Source organism: Pollicipes pollicipes, unplaced genomic scaffold, assembly GCF_011947565.3.
Source record: "Pollicipes pollicipes isolate AB1234 unplaced genomic scaffold, Ppol_2.1 Scaffold_6326;HRSCAF=7501_pilon_pilon_pilon, whole genome shotgun sequence".
NCBI lineage: Eukaryota > Metazoa > Arthropoda > Thecostraca > Pollicipedomorpha > Pollicipedidae > Pollicipes > Pollicipes pollicipes.
In genome coordinates this window covers 21,777-36,857 of record NW_023596852.1, presented here as the reverse complement: position 1 = coordinate 36,857, position 15,081 = coordinate 21,777, and the positions used below count along the sequence as shown (strand labels likewise).

General features: G+C 55.3%; 1 long non-coding RNA gene across 1 annotated transcript; it reads right to left on the bottom strand.

Annotated features, from left to right (window-relative positions):
• Positions 1–2,186: 2,186 nt before the first annotated feature.
• Positions 2,187–9,211, bottom strand: LOC119106877 (uncharacterized). The gene is made up of 3 exons (XR_005095170.1): positions 8,828–9,211; positions 5,327–5,409; positions 2,187–2,232 (listed from the first exon to the last, which is right to left on the bottom strand). It is a non-coding gene; the product is annotated as an uncharacterized LOC119106877 (long non-coding RNA).
• Between the last annotated feature and the right edge of the window lie 5,870 nt (positions 9,212–15,081).

Sequence of the window (15,081 nt, the reverse complement as noted above, 5' to 3'; positions counted from 1 at the left end):
TGCATCGCCACGCACAGCGATCGTGAACCTCAGGTTGTACCATGCACTTCTTTTTGCGAGACAGGCCTTGAGCTCCGGCTTTTCGCCATTCGGGGTTGGGAGATCCTATTATAACAATCGCCTTCAATGTACCCGTAGGTACCCATTAAACGACGCCATTCCGGAAACGTGGGCTACACTGACAAAACGCGCTACTCCAAGCCAGACACACGGTCACGAACGGTCTCATCAGCTTTGCCGTCCTCTGGGTGGCAATGGCGTGCTCTGTGTCTTGCGCCCCACCGCTATGCACTGCTGAAACAATGTAGCGACGTGAGCCCATTTCCTTTCATTGGTAGCAGTAATATGGCTCGACGACAGTGCCTCTAGTAGACATTGCACTCACAAATAGTCTACAGGGGCTACCCAGCGATGACCAGACCGCAAAAATGCCACGGTTGAATCCCGTTGGTGAGCCTCCGCAGTCCTAGAAGGTATGCATCTTCGATCGATCACTACATCCCCCAGACATGCCACATCAAACACGGTGAGAACTGCAGCGCTGGCAAGTTCTAAATATTTCGTGCATGGTCCGTACGCCGTATCGCGGAGAAGAAGCGGGTCGCTGTTCGCTGGCTGTTCGGCTCTGGGCCCTCCCTCCCTCCTTCCTTGAGGCCCGGCGACTGTCGGGAGTGCGGTGAAGAAAGTGTGCAGTGTTTGAAAGAGTGTGGAAACTCGCCCGGCGCATGTTACGGCGCGTGTTGACCCCATGGTTATCTCTCATCGCCGCATCGCCACTGCATTGTCTCCGTGCTTATACTCACTGTGTCATTTCCACAACGCCTAGGCAATTCATGAACTGCTTAGGCCTAGGCAGCTTAAAAACCACACCGTCGGGCACCCCGTAAGGCACCTAATTTCTGCTTTGCCTGTCACAGGCTCTCTCAAAGTTCAGACTCATCTAATCCGCCCCCGAGCGTTGCTCCGACCAGGCGCGCGTGGCCTCCCTCTGCGACACCTCTGTCTGACATGGAGCCGAGCTAGCCCTTCCCTCGCCACACGGCCGCAGCCTCGGGTCGTCCCCGGGCAGCGTCTCGTGCCCGGCGCGCCGGGCTACAATACAGACGAGTCGGCTGGCTCTGTGCCGGCGGCACTCGGCGACCACGATACTGGATAGGACCGCCGAGTGCCGCCAGCGCCGCCGTCGGCGCGACACCACCGGCCGTACCACGGCGGCCAGCCACTCCCCGGAGAGGCGCGGCGAGTGACGACGCTCAGCGAAGGCAACGCGCGCTCGCCAGGGACAATTTCGGATATACATTGATTCACGGCGCGGGGATGCTGGCTTGGTCAATAGATCGCCGCTCCTAAGGGCGTGTAGAGGCAGCGCCGCGCTGACATTGCTGCCCCGCGCCGCCGACGCCCGACAGCTGCCTGGATCGTGAAGTCAACAGGAGCAAGGAGTTTGGAGCGAGCGGTGAGCGCATCAAGACGTGTGGGACCATAGACCGCCACGCCGCGTGCGAGTCGTAGTCGCGCGCCATGTATGCATTTGCACGATATGTGATGTACACGGTGGATGCGATGATTTGACCTTTACGTCGAAAATATTTCAAGGGGTCAGATAAAGTTGCTTGCAAAATGGCAAGCGATGAAGTGAACCGGGAAAAGCACAGCATTACAATAGCTAGCCTGCAACTCATTTCCGCCTTAAACTTTGCCCAGAGTGACATACGACGGAATCAAGTTTATGGAATTAAATACATATAGCTATATCATGAGCGACTGGTGGCTACATATCGTAAGGGAGTGACTGTTGCTCTCGCACGCAGATCATGTGGAATACGCATCTAGGTAGGAATTTGATGGGACGTTGCGAACGTCTGTCCATGGTCTATTCAAGACAAAAAAATCACTGGGATATTGTAAATGCTTGGCTTATGCGCACACATGTAGCGGCATCCAAACGCGCCTCTGCGCGTTATATTCTACATGCTACAGCATGCTCACGGTGAGTAAATAGAGCTCCACACGTGGTTTTATATGCACCCACAGCCTGTCCACGAAATTGCGCGAGTCTCGCACTTGACATTCAAATCCGTGCCACCGCACGCGTGCGATGCTACCTGCGAGGCGTTCAAGGAGTTTCGCAGGCGGTTCTTCTGGGCGATCAGCAGGTCAATTTCATTCCGCATGTCCTCAGCAGCCTCTCGAGCTCGAACTTCCAGTAGTTGGTGTCACGCAGACGCTCACCTGTAGCGGGCGGCGAGAGTCAGATACCGAGGTTAAAGTTCAGATTTCATAGGTCAGAGGTCAGAGACCCGAGCTCAGAGTTCACAGTTTAGAGATCAGAGGTCAGATGTCCAGGGTAAGGGTCGCAGGCGACATGTTGGAGGCTGAGGGCGGGGGTTATGAGCTACCTGTAAGAGTTCGTGACGCACTGCCACGTCACATCTTAGCACCTGCATACAGCATAACCCTCTAACGCCAACCCATCTGTCTCTTAGATCAGCGACAGTGCAAAGCCGCCTCTGAGCAACATCGACCCCACTCTGAGCGGTAGCATGGAGCCACCTCAGAGCGCTTCTTCAGCCAGCCATGCGCCACCACGGAGGCTGAGAAAGTGGGGGCCGCTCCGACAGGCGGCGGAGAGTGGTGATGGATCGCCGGCGCCGGCTATCTCGCTCGCCGGCAGTCGCCGTCCAGCCGGACTAGATGGATCGCTCGGCGCGATTGGGCCCGTTCAGTTCAAAATGGCCAGCGGCAGCGTGTCGCTTCCGCCGAGGCTAGGTCGAGCTGCTGCGGCCGGCCCGCAACGGCGAAGGTCTGGAGGTAGGCTGGCGGACGGTGGTTGAGGCTGGAGCTGGCTTCAGCGCACCCGTGGATGTTTGTCCGGCTGCGCTGGTCTTGTCGGCAAAACTACCCACGTGATGTTTCAAAACCTCCCCGGTCATGTCATGCGAACATTACGCCAAACCAGACGAGTGAAGTGTCTGCTGTTGGCCTGTCCCGCGCAGACAGCGCTGGGTAGACCTGCATCATTGTCGCACCACACGCTAACACACACAATTCGAGTGCAAAAATGCAGAGTGGGCGGACTGCATCGCAGGCGCACCTGATGGGCACGTAACCGGTGAGCGGGAGATCACGAGCCCACTCCGACCGCCCCCGTCACATCGGGCAGGATTAACCGGTGAGCGGGAGACCACGAGCCCACTCCGACCGCCCCCGTCACCAATCGGCAGGATTAACCGGTGAGCGGGAGGACCACGAGCCCACTCCGACCGCCCCCGTCACCATCGGCAGGATTAACCGGTGAGCGGGAGACCACGAGCCCACTCCGACTGCCCCCGTCACCATCGGCAGGAGCAACCGGTGAGCGGGAGACCACGAGCCCACTCCGACCGCCCCCGTCACCATCGGCAGGATTAACCGGTGAGCGGGAGATCACGAGCCCACTCCATCCGCCCCGTCACCATCGGCAGGATTAACCGGTGAGCGGGAGACCACGAGCCCACTCCGACTGCCCCCGTCACCATCGGCAGGAGCAACCCGGTGAGCGGGAGATCACGAGCCCACTCCGACCGCCCCCGTCACCATCGGCAGGATTAACCGGTGAGCGGGAGACCACGAGCCCACTCCCTCCGCCCCCGTCACCATCGGCAGGATTAACCGGTGAGCGGGAGATCACGGCCCCACTCCGACCGTCCCCGTCAACCATCGCAGGATAAACCGGTGAGCGGGAGATAGCGAGCCCGTTCCGACCGCCCCCGTCACCATCGGCAGGATACATTGCGGGTCAAACCACTGGATTCACATCAGCTACATATTTCGGAAGAGAAGCAGCACGCCTTGGTCGAAGGCTCGGGAACAGCACTAGCAGTTTCAAGGACCAGTCGCACTTCACTTCTCACCGCGATCAGCAAGTGATCGCCACGCCCGTTGATTTACCTGTGACGCAATATGCTCCACGCATCATCTTACAACACCCGCTGCTGCCGCTTAAACGACATCGATACATGGTTTACCCTCCTGCAATGTACTGGTCGCCTGGCGAAAGCTCGGTCAGAGCCCATTCTCACATAAAACACCAGACCATAAAGAGCTGTTCGCTAAGCTCGCTGTACCAGAGGATCCATCAGCATCGGGCCCAACTACGCTCAGCATCAGGCGATCCACAATAACGAATCATTACTGCTCGCAGTACCAAGGTAGCATGCAGTTACGCCATACTGACCTTGCATAATTGCGCGCTTCGACGCTGGCTATACGACCTGAAGGTACAACACATTATAGCTGCATGTCACGCACCGTGCCATTCTTCTCAGCCAAGGCCATCACGGATCCGGGGAGAGGCAGAGGCAGAGGCAGAGGCAGAGGTAGAGATCGGCGACGTTATCAAATCCAGACATTCGTACTCGCTGACTGAGCGGAGCTGGACAGGGCCCGGACGGCTCTGGCGACATTCCCCGTGTGATTAGTCGGCCATCGTCGCACCTGTGAATGCCGCCTCTGACAGCTCCGATGTCGCCTTCAGCAGGCCATCATGTTATCACGAAAGCACGCGGCTACCGGGACGCGGCAGCTGTCGCGTCAGTGAGCAGGCGCACTCAGCGGCTGCACCACGTCTCGAGTGATCAACGCATTGCCGGTGCTGCTGGCCGGACGGCGCCGCCGCCGCAGCCGATGCGAGGCGCCCCCGTTCGCCCACTGCGAGATGCGCTCAATGCAGCATTCCACGGACAATAGCCGCACAGCAGCAGAACGGTAACGTCTATCATCGCCAGTCACGACGCAACAAGAACCGCTGGCAATCACGTCGCGCTCGACAAGCGACCAGTCACGCCTTTTCTTCGTGGGGGGACATATTATGTCGGTCACAGCGTACGGTGACGGCGCCGATCCGTCGTACGCCGACCCGAGTGTATTGATGGACGAGGAGGCTGCGGCCCCACTGTCCCAGCGCCGGGCAGACCCGTCCGACCGGCATCGGCCGGGAGCGCGGCGAGATGCAGCGCCGCCTGGTGACAGCACGGCGTCCGGCTGGTCAGGGCCCGCGCTGAAGGCGCCGGCTCGGCGCTCCGTGTGACGGCAGCGAGCGGAGCTCATCGAGCCCCCGTCCGCTGTTGTCCCGGCGCGTCCTGGCCTGACGCAGCGTGTGCAAGATCGCGAACCGGATGCCCAGGAGTGTCGGTGTTCGTGAGCGGGCGGGTGGGGTGGGGATGGGTGGGTGGGAGGACTCGCCGCCACAGCTGTCTCGGTCCCCGTTCGGCGCTAAGCCGCTTCTCCCGTCACAACGCCGCGCGCCGACGTTCAGGAGGTCCGCGGCTCGGACCGCGGCCCGTACCGAGCTTCTTGGTGGTGTCGGCGGCCCGGTGCCGGCACGTGGTCAGGCACTCGTCCTGCTGCCGCTTGCTCAGCTCCCGCAGCCTGCAACAGAGGTTGCAGGCGCATCAGGCGGCGCTCAGCGCGGCCCGAGCATGCGGAGAGAGCAGCGGCGCCGCCACACTGTCCCAACTAGCACCTCTCGGCTGACCAATGTTGACATCGTTGGTCATGTACTCATGAAAAACACCTGGGGTCCGTGCAGATACGTCAGGGAATAGGTTTGGCCGGGGTCAACCAGTACACTTGTCATAGTCGGAATCACCCACGGGCCATCGCCCGGCATCTGCCCGACGCAGACCGCTATAGGTCAGTATGGGCATATCTGAATCCACCGTGGTACAGTGGATATGTGCACAGCTGAACCTGAAGTAATCTCAAGCCAAGTACTTGGCTGCGACATGCGTAGTTAAGCTTTCTTGCTGTTACCTCCTCAGCAGGGGAAGGTTTATGAGACCTTCAGGTATCGTTTCACTGGCTACATAACATCCAATAAAGCTTAGTAGCTTTGTCGCAATGGTCTGCTCACTCTGGATTTTGAGAAAACGAGCGTGCGTTGGCATATTCAGGGTTTGAAGCTATTCATTTCACATGAAGCCCTTGGGACCAAACCTGCGTCCTGACACGCCTGGGGTTAATCCCGCTAGCCGGGCAGCGGCACGTCGAGACAATTCACAAAACCTGCTTTCCTGACGGGTCGAGCCGCACCTGGTTTGAACCGAACACCGCGCTCGCGTGCGTGTTTTGAACAAAATCTGGCGAGGACGAACACCTGCTCCATCTAAAAAACATGATTTGTGTTCGCGGCCATTTTTGCAGGCACTCACAGTTTTTTGCATGGGTGACAAGACCTTTGGCCAGGGGTTCGGAAAAAAACCGGATAAGATCTGGGAGATAGCTAGAGATATGGAGACAGATATCCGCTGTGTGGAATAATATTAGGGCATGGTAAACAGGCGCCAATACAGTGACGGCGACGGCCCGACCGGGTCAGGACATCAGCCCAAGGCGAGAATGCAGATACAGGTGACGGCCAGACCGGGTCAGGACGTCGGCCCAAGGCGTCAAATACAGATACAGGCAACGGCCAGACCGGGTCAGGACGTCAGCCCAGGGCGTCAAATACAGATACAGGCAACGACCAGACCGGGTCAGGACGTCAGCCCAAGGCGCGAATGCAGATACAGGTGACGGCCAGACCGGGTCAGGACGTCGGCCCAAGGCGTCAAATACAGATACAGGCAACGGCCAGACCGGGTCAGGACGTCAGCCCAGGGCGTCAAATACAGATACGGGCAACGACCAGACCGGGTCAGGACGTCGGCCCAAGGCGTCAAATACAGATACAGGCAACGGCCAGACCGGGTCAGGACGTCGGCCCAAGGCGTCAAATACAGATACAGGCAACGGCCAGACCGGGTCAGGACGTCAGCCCAGGGCGTCAAATACAGATACGGGCAACGACCAGACCGGGTCAGGACGTCGGCCCAAGGCGTCAAATACAGATACAGGCAACGGCCAGACCGGGTCAGGACGTCGGCCCAAGGCGTCAAATACAGATACAGGCAACGGCCAGACCGGGTCAGGACGTCGACCCAAGGCGTCAAATGCAGATACAGGCAACGGCCAGACCGGGTCAGGACGTCAGCCCAGGGCGCCCAAAAGTTTTGCGGCCGCACAGCGAGGGGCTACCACTCCTTGCATGGCCATTCCGTGTCTGGCGGGAAGCGAAACCCCTGTTGCTCGTAGAAGGCCTAGCCTTTGCCCTTGATTTGAACGATGGCAATGCATGACTTAACCCATAAGTGGCTGTGAGGCATGTGACCCGTCCCATTTTCGCGACCGCCGCTCCAACCAGGCCCACTGAGCCGTTTTGAGCCATGCTCTGCTCATATTTAGATGGATGTGTCCTTGTCTGGCATGGGCTCAGTAGATCTGGCCACATACGTTGCAGCAGTAGGCCGAAGCGGTCATGGCTCTTCGATGTTGGCCGATGCTTAGTAATAATCGTGAAGAGATGGATAGCATCGTAGGCGAGTGAAAATGATTAACTTAAAAGGGGTCTCCCCACCCGCGCCCGTGCCCGTGCCCGTGCCCGTGCCCGTGCCCGTGCCCGTGCCCGTGCCCGGCCCGTGCCCGCGCCCGCGCCCGCGCCCGTGACTGCGCCCGCGCCCATGCCCGCGCCCGCACACGCACACGCACACGCACACGCACACGCGCACGCACACACGCACACACGCACAAGCACACGCACAAGCACACGCACACGTACACGCACACGCACACGTACACGCACGCTGGGACGTTCTAATGCCTTCAGCCTGAATGGGTCAGTGCCGCCTAAGTTGGAGAAGAATGCCGGCTTGGATCCCACCAAGTGGTCCAGAAAAGAATCCGAAAGCTTGGGTCAAACTGGCCCTCATGTTCTTGCTCAAACAGACCATACAAACTTACTACTATCGCACGAGGCATTACAAGCCGCACCCTGTACTGTCCAGTCCGAAAACAAGGCCATGTCGACCCCAGGGCAGCTTGGGCTGCTCCCAGTAGCATGTGATCACTTGAGGTGCTTGGGCCAGCTCAGTACAGCTCGGGCTATCCTGGCTTTGATCGGAATAGGCCACACTAAGCCAGTATTGGTCATCTCGGGTCAATACAGGTCAGTACGGATCAGTAAGTGACGCACAGCTCTGAGAACAGTTCGACGACGGGCAGTCCAGGCAAGGGTGAGGTCACTGGGACAAAGTGAGGTGGTCCACCCTCGAGCCTTCAACGGCCAAGGTCATCTGAGGTCACGGCTGCGGTCCGTGCGTCGACCCCGAGCGCTGCAGCAAGAACGGACCTCACAGCAAACACTAGAACAGCAGAACAACAAACACTAGAGCAGCGGAAGCTCAACAGCAAACGATGGACGGCTGGCGAACCATCTGTTCAAACACCCTGGAAGTGGAGTGTCTGGGCCTGGGGGTTTCGAGTGTGGCCGCCGCACCGTATATTACGTTACCGGTGCATCACATAACGAAACGACCAGCGCACTCATGTTCTGTGTCTGTGATGACAAGGCAAATGCTGTGAGCAGGGTACATGAGTGGAAGCTGTTTCCCGAATGCTTCAGATTATCTCGCTCTAGATAAATATTTTGGGCCATAACGGAAGGCATTCGCGGCACTTTTCGTGTATTCGAGAGGGAGTCTCGTTTATGCGTCAGCATGCCTGGACAACAGGGTGATTCTCGCTCTAGGTTTGATATCAGCAGTTGTCTGGACACCCGTAGCGATGCTTTTCATATCACAATCACATATGCCAACTTTTAACGGTGTGTTAATATAAATTGTCGTGCGCCGGTCGAGGTCGACCTCCGCTACCGTAAAAAAACGCGGGCCAAGCCGCAGCTTCAGCAATCATTACGCGTGTGCTGCCTGAACACTGTCTATTTTGGCAGTTATAGGGTATCCATACTTACATTTCTGAGTTTTCCTTGTCCGATCTGGCTCCAAAAACTTTTCGGTCGTTCATCTGGTCCCATTCTATGATATTGGCAGATCGCACAAGTTGGCAGCCGGTTGACGATGAGTAATCTTGGCCCGTCATTGACTGAAGATTTAAGTTCAGACCAAATGTCTGAGGCTTCTCGATAGATTTGCACGGGTTCGGAACGGGTGCTGGACGACATGAGTCGGTAATTCGAATATCGCCACAATGTTCTTGCTTGACATTCAATATAGGCTCGCGTTGAGCGGAAATGCCTCCAGGGCATCTACAAACGTTAACAGAGGCCATTTCTGGTATGTTGAACTTCAAACTCAGGATGTGAGACCAACGATTATATCACCGGAACACAACACCCCGCACACACCCCTCAAATAAACACCGCCTGCGGGAAACCGCACACCGAGGCTCGTCGCCGCGGGGTCGACAATTCCTCGGCGTCCTCGTTGTCATGGTAACCATGAAGGTAGTGATGGGAACATTGGTGTTGAAATATTTAACTCGTGTGCCAAGCATAGATACACAGGATTAGATAGGACAACAGCCGTCTTCCACTATGTTAAACCGCCGCCATCTTGTTAAAACCTTGGTAGATCCAGGAATCGTGGTAAAGACATCAAGCTGTCTATGCGGTTTCCCGCTGTTGCGTTGGGAAGGGGTCGGTATTTGGCGTTGGTGGCAAACATTTCTTTGTGTCGTGGTCTTCGTTGGATATATGACGTGTAGCATGGTCTCTGCAAACCACAGATGCATCCGTTGGGCCATATATTTGTGTATTTCGTGTTATTGTTATCGTTAGTGACTGTGCCAGGCGGAAGCGCCAATCACTTCGCAGTTCCCTTTCAATGGACTAGTCACGGTCTAGCTGGGGTCAGTGCTCCCCAGGTTTTTTCATTTTATGACCACTTTCAACTTTTTAACTGAGATATATGACTTCTTCCGCTTACTTTTATCAGCTGAGTACTTTTCCATGATTGTACATTACTGTAGTGTTCAGGTGTTTTGAAAGTTTTTTCCATAGTTGACGTTAAACCGTAGTTGTTCGGACGCCTGGCGGAAGTTACAGGAACCTGTGTTTGGTCATGTCACCGCTGCGGAGTCTGCGTGTGAGGCAAGGGCCTTTCATGCGGGTTGTTGTCTGTGTGGTGCGGCGTGGTCGGCTGTCTGGTTGTTTGCCTGTGGTGGGCTGTGTGCCGAGCTTCTTGGCTTGACATTATTGAAAGTAATTGTTCGATTTAAGCATGAAGTAATAAACTTGCGTTGGCGAACTGAACATGATAATTGGGGATATTGTAATCAATAATTATACACCGAACTTATACACCCTCCAAAATGGAGGGTCGCTACGCACTGGGCTTATACAACCTCCAAAAATATTTCAGATGGTTATGCGTGTCAAGCATACGCGGATTGCCAGCCTTAGAGGGAAGCAAGTGCAAATATGCAGAGTCCCGTACGAAAAGTCGGCTCTATGCGTGATATGCATCCAACGATCATCGAATCCATCAGTTCACTCTGAACCAGTCCTATTCTGATGGCATTTTTTTTTGCTGCCGGGCTCGGGTCTCAAGTGGGTGGATGGTTAGCGTGCTGGTCTCGCACGCGGTAAGACCGGGTTCAAATCTCGACGACGGCCGCTGTTGGGCGGGTGGCTTCATGGTCTATCGGTGTGACGTAATGATGCGGACTCGCTTCAGTTGTAAGTGGAGTGAATTCTAATCTGGGTTTTTCATACCGGACGGCGGCGTACTGAGTATCCCGTGAAGGTTGACCGTAAATGAGGCCAGGAACTTGTGCAAACATTAATTGAAAATGCGTAATGTGTAAACATTAATTGAAAATGTGTAATGGGTAAACATTATGCGTAATGCAATCTGTAACATGTGCAAACATTAGTGAAAAGTTAGGTGCACACGACCCTTCCGGGCAATTGCTTAAAGATAATTCCGTCCCAGCCCGGGGTGTCTACCAGCTGTCATTCTGACGACATGGAGGCGGGTTCGCCTGATGGGTTCGTCCGGAGGCCCTCACAGATGCACGTCCTACCTTGGTGCCCTCCCTGGCGCCAAAAGGCCCTTTGGCGCCAAAATAGGTGCCCGCACTGTCCCAGGGGTCCACAATCGGCGAAAGAGGCGTATTGGCTGACATTTGGGATCATAGCCATATGGGCCAGGATGACCTGCAGCCTTTCAACCCTTACGGCCAATCAGCCTTCCCATCGGCCCGTTTCTCGTCAGTCTTGAAGGGCACATCGGTCCATCTTCAGGCACCCTCGTACGCTCCCTGACCAGCTCGGGGGCCCTTGTCAACACCGGACCTCCGGTTAGGCGCTGTGTGCCCCTGCCTGACACAGGGGCCTCTCATTGGCTCGGGGTGCCCTGACCAATGTAAACCGCGGGTCCTGACTTGTCCCTGCTTGGGAAATGGGCTCCCAGGCCCAGCCCGGGGCCCAATCGTTGCAACGGGCCCTCTGGCTGGTATCTGAGAGTTCAACACGTGCCCCCTCAATGAACGTTAGCCAGCCCTTCGGGTCCCATATCGGATTTACGGTGCTCCCATTTGAGATTTCGTTGTGGTCACCTGAATGACACCTCAGGCTTAGGAGCAATCACTTTCTTCCCACGACAGTCCGACATCAAGGGTAAACTGAGTTCGGGGGAGGAGCAAGAAAGTGGAAAATAACAAAAGTATCCCCCACAAACGTACAGTAACAAGCAGGGGCGGATCCAGAGAGGGGGGCCACAGGGCATGTCCCCCCTTGGACCCCAAAAGGGCCCATTGGCTCCGGGGGCCCCATAGTCGGCCGAACAGGTGCAGTTTTTTCAACACAGAACGCAACAAAACTGGGTATCTCTGGACCTTCAGGCCACCAAGAGCAGTTGTAAGCGAAAGTGAAGGGCTTATGAGAAGTCCCAAAAATTACTCAATGATTGGAAAAGCTGCTAACTGGAAATTTTAAGCCCCATTGCACCGTCTAGGACCACATGCTGTTTCCGGGGGACCTATATGTCCCTTGCAGGTTCATTTCGGTCGTTTAGGAGCATTCCATGTTGTCCTTCATTTCTTTGCATTTGCTCAGAGGGCCCTGCGCTGTTGTTGGGGGTCTTCCTGTTAGCGTGCCGGGGCACTCTTGTCAATCACGGGCGCTTGTACGGATTATTTCCATTCGCCAGAAAGGCTCTGTGAGTGGTAGCCAGAGTCCCATACCTTAACCTGCCGGGGCATTCTCGGTTGCTCAGGGGCCCTTTATGTGGGTATCCGTTAACCTACCGACACACTTGTGATATGCTCATGGGTCCTCTACATTGGTCTAGGGCGTTTCCAATTCTCCGTCACTTGCTTAGGGCCCTATACTCTCATCGGGGGCCCATCTAATGGCCTGTTTAGGCACGCTGAGTCGCTCGGGGACCGTCTACACTGGGTTTTGGTACCTCTTTGCTGAATCGCTGACCTGCTTGGGCACACTCGATCATTCGGGAGTCCTGTACATTGGGCCTTGGGTACTTCCTATTTCAACGGAGGGCCCTACGCCCTTGACGGGAGCATATATGTAAACCTCCTCTGATGCATTGGATCATTCGGGGTCCTCTGCGTTGGGTCTTGAATACTTCCTGCTTGGATGGAGGGCCCTACGCTGAATTCTTTTCTGAATGGGGAGCTTACACTTTTTTTTTTTGGGGGGGGGGCTATTTGATAACCTGCTCGGGTACATCCGATCGTTCGGAGGGCCCTCTATATTGGGCCTTAGGCACGTGCTATTTTAATGCGGCCCTACGCACTTGTCGGGGGCCCTCTCTGTTCGCCTCCTCGCCCACACTGGATTGCTGTTGGGCCCTGCACATTGGTTCTCAGTGTTTGAATTTAGGGCCCTCTGCCCGTATCGGGGTCATCTGATAACCTGTTCGGGTACACTCCATCTTTCGGGGCCCTCCGCATGGGGTTTTAGGTACTTCTTATTTCAATGGAGGGCCTTAAGCTCCTGTCGGGGCCCCCATCTGATAAGGTGCTCGGGCCCATTCGATCGTGGGGACCTCCACGTCTGGTTTGGGGTACTTTTTATTCTAATGGAGTGCCCTCCGCTCTTTTCGGGAGCCCGATCTGTTAACCTGCTCGGGCACGCTCGATCATTCGGGAGTCCTGTACATTGGGCTTTGAATACTTCCTATTCGAATGGAGGGCCCCAAGCTCTTTTCGGGGGCCCTATCTGTTAACCTGCTCGGGCACACTCGATCATTCGGGAGTTCTGCATATTGGGTTTTGAATACTTCCTACTTGAATGTAGGGCCCCAAGCTCTTGACGGGGCCCTATATGTTAACCTGTTTTGGCGCACTCGATTGTTCAGAACCCTACACGTTGCGTCGTGAGCTTTTTTTTTGAATGGATGGCCCTATGCTCTTAGCGGGTCCCATTTATTCAGCTGCTCGGGCCGATGGAGGATGCAGAGGGTGGGGGGGGGGGAGGGGGGGGAGGTACAGGACCATGTCTCGTGGACCATGCCGAGGGAACCTAAAGGCTCCGAAGGGGCCCATAACCGGCCGGACGGACGCACTTTCTTTACAACAAAAGCACAACAAATTGGACGCATTTGGGCCTACAGATGGCCAAGAACCACTGCTAGCAAAAGTGAAGGGTTCATAAGTAAACGAAGTTCATTCTTTGCTGACTGAGAGAGTGTTGCTTGGGGGAAATTCTGGGGCTCATTACGCTGTCTAGAGGCATTACGTTGTTGGCTGCCTGTCTCCATATGTCCACTTGCTGCGTCAGTATGATCGCTAAGGACCTTTCCACGTTACCCTTGATCTCTTCCCATTTTTTCGTAGCACCCAATGTGCTGTTGGGACGCTATCTGCCCCCATGCTTGAGCACTGTTGATCAATCGGGTTTTCCTCCACGGATTCTTCCCATTCGCCCGAAAGGCTACATACACTTTTTCCGGGGCCACATATTCCAGAGTACATTCAGTTGCTCAGGGGCCCTTCATATAAATCTCAGGTATTTTCTACTTTCTTGAAGGGCCTTGTGCCGTTGCTACGGCTCTTATAAGGTAAGGCGCGGAGACGCTCGATGCTCAGGGGCCCTCTACTTTGATCGAGGGCTCTCTCCCTTTGGTCTCATATGCGGTTGACTTTTCACTCCTATCAAGACTCGTGTTGTTAACCTGCCCGTGCACTCTTGATTGCAGAGGGGTATTAATTTAGTCTTGAACAATTCCCCTTTGCTCGGAGGTTCCTGTCCTATGACCGGGGCTTCATAGGTCAGCCTGTCGAGGCGCTACCGATCGTTTAGGGGCCCACCACGTTGGTCTTAAGTTCTTTTTGCTTGCTCTGAGGGCCCTATACTTGTTGACGGGAGTCACTGTGTTGGTCTCCTGCGGCACCCATGATCGCTCAGGCTCCGTCCCTATTGGCCTTGGTGCCTTCGCCTTTGAGCAGCAGTCGAATACGCGCCGATGATTTTTACGCGCAATTGCCGAACGTAATTCTACATGCCTCCGCCGTCGCATGTGCCATTTCTACTGGTTATTCAGTGTGTCACACTCAGTTAGATTTACGGTCATCCTTCACAGGATCCCCAATATTTCTGCAGGGTGTGGACTCCCTCCTCATAGCATTAGGAACTATGGTGCTGTCCGATATGAAAAGCCCTATTTATAATTCATTCCGCTTAGAAGTGAAGCGAGTTGGCATCATCACGCCGCGCCGATGGGCCATGAAGCCACCCACTTAACAGCAGCCGTCGTCGAGATTCCAACCCGGGCTTACCGCATGCGAGACCAGCACGCTAACCATCCATCCACTGGAGATGCGGGCCCGGCTGCCGAAAATTCGTGATTATAATGGAAATGGTCCAGAGTGAGTTGATGGACTTTGTGATCGTTTGATGTCTACCACGCATAGAACCGACGTTTCGCACGGGATTCTGCATTTTGCACTTTCTTTCCTCCAAGGCTACCAATCCGCATATGGTTGATGCGTGCAATCATTTGAAAGATTTTTGGAGGGTGTATAAGCCCGGCGCGTAACCGCCCTCTGTTTTGGAGGGCGCTGCCTTGCCTGCCCAAGCACTGCCTTTCAATTATTTGAGAATTTGGATTGTTTTAAACATTTGAACATGAATGTTTTAATTACGGTTTTTATGTTGCAAACAGAACTGCTCTGGGGCTTGAAATATTTTTCCAACAATTCGAACATGGCCTTATCAGTTCTAGTTTCATCTCCAAATCACCT